Source organism: Nematolebias whitei, unplaced genomic scaffold (assembly GCF_014905685.2).
Source record: "Nematolebias whitei isolate Nwh7 unplaced genomic scaffold, NemWhi1 Nwh_scaf_2395, whole genome shotgun sequence".
Lineage (NCBI taxonomy): Eukaryota > Metazoa > Chordata > Actinopteri > Cyprinodontiformes > Rivulidae > Nematolebias > Nematolebias whitei.
In genome coordinates this window covers 3,504-5,391 of record NW_023620940.1, presented here as the reverse complement: position 1 = coordinate 5,391, position 1,888 = coordinate 3,504, and positions in this window count along the sequence as shown.

The window sequence follows — 1,888 nt, the reverse complement described above, 5'->3', positions numbered from 1 at the left end:
CAAACTGGGCTGTAGCACAAACTTTGAGACCCTCTGAATAATGTGGTTATTTTACCAGAAACATATTTCTGTGAGAAGTGTCCCAACCTGCATTGTAAGTGCTACAGCTATCTGCTGCTGCTATTTAAGCTTGTAAATTACCATATAATTCTTTATGAATAACTTTAATGTGCAAAAATTACAGTGCTGTATAAAATAACTCGTATGAAACAATGAGATGTTTCAGACTGAAGTCGTTTCAAAACAATGTTTCTGTTAATTACTAATTACTCATCAGTCAGGTCAGAATGAAGGCATTTCTCTCAACTGAGGTTGTTCAAAGAGCCATCTTAAACAAGTAAGATATTTATTGTTCATAACCTTTCCACAAAGTTGAAAGTCTGAATTATTGATTTATAATATGAGAGTTGAGATGGTTGAGTGTTGTGCAGACGCAGGGAAAGGAACGTGTGGAGTTTGTCAAATGTTCAAGTGCCTCCTGAAGGGCTCCAGAAACCAAAAATGGAGTTTAAGATGGTCTGGGGCTAATTATGTTTAAAAATAAAAAATAGAAATAGAATTTTTTTTCGATGTGTCATAAGTGACACATTATGAGTTGGTCCAAATGACGGATGAGTATAAATAGTGTTTTAGTGTGAAAACAAATGGCGTTTTGTTTTCTATTTAAGATGTGGTCTCACAGCGACGACCCACAGCTGTCCATTTCCTCCCCATGTTGACTGCGTGCACCGTCGATGCTCTTATCTTGTTTTGCTGCGCTGCAACGAAGCAGTGACCGTTCATGAAATGCAATAAGCGACGGCTTTACTGACCGGCCTCCATGTTAACCAGGTTCAGATCTGGAGGACTTGCAATAACGATTAAAATGTATTACCCAAAAACAAAACAAAGGGTCCAACTTTATGGTCCAGCCTGTCTGGCTAAATCCACTTTCTTGGTAATAACGTGACCTGTTGTTTAATCCCCCCCACACACACACTCAAATGATCTAAAATTATTTATGAAACTGTACTTTTGTGGGTAGTTGTGTTTTCGCACACAGCTCTACTCGGTGCGGTGTATGATGCAGCTGGTTCATGTGCAGAGGCGTCACAAGCACGCTTTTAAAAACTCTTCAGACTCCGTCTCAACATTCATCCCTTGTTTATTGCTGTGATTAACATTGTGGCTGTTGCTCCTGTAAAAAACTTCATCAAGCACCACTGTCATTTTAAATTCCTCCTCAGTGAGCGCTTCACTACTGAGAAGGGATTGAACTCGATTTCATCAGAAATTCAATTTTCCACTGCACTGTTCTCTGTTTTTAGTGTTTTTTAAGAGTTATTCTATGCAATTATTGTTGCAAGTATTGTAATGTCCCCTCTAAATATTCTGTACTTTCCATTTGGTTTGGTTCTTTTATTAAAAGTTTAATATAATAAGTACACTTCAGTATCGTATGGCGTGGAAACAAAATGCTGCAGTGTCTCTGGAAATCCTCTAAGTCCTGCCTTGCCACGCTGCTTTCAGCTCGTGTGCTGGCAGGACTTTGTAGGTTGCTCGCGATCAGGAAACTCTGAACACGATGGAAGGAGTGACAATGTAGACGACATCCTGTGAGGGTGCTCTGCACACGCACACACCTCCGGAGAGATTCACACTTTCCATGTGAAGTGTCTCTGAGGTGCCAACTTAAGACTCGTTTACTGAATGTTGCTCCTGTTGGCTTTGGGTTGCATAAGATGGTGCTGTTAAACCTGAAATTACTCGTCCCTAAACAAAATAATCAGTATTTACTTACTATGAATTTAAACTATGTCCATTTTTATGGGATTTAAGTGGCTTTTACAAGCCTGGTTTGAGATTTATAATTAGCCACATCATCACCAGGTAATGCTCATTAGAACTG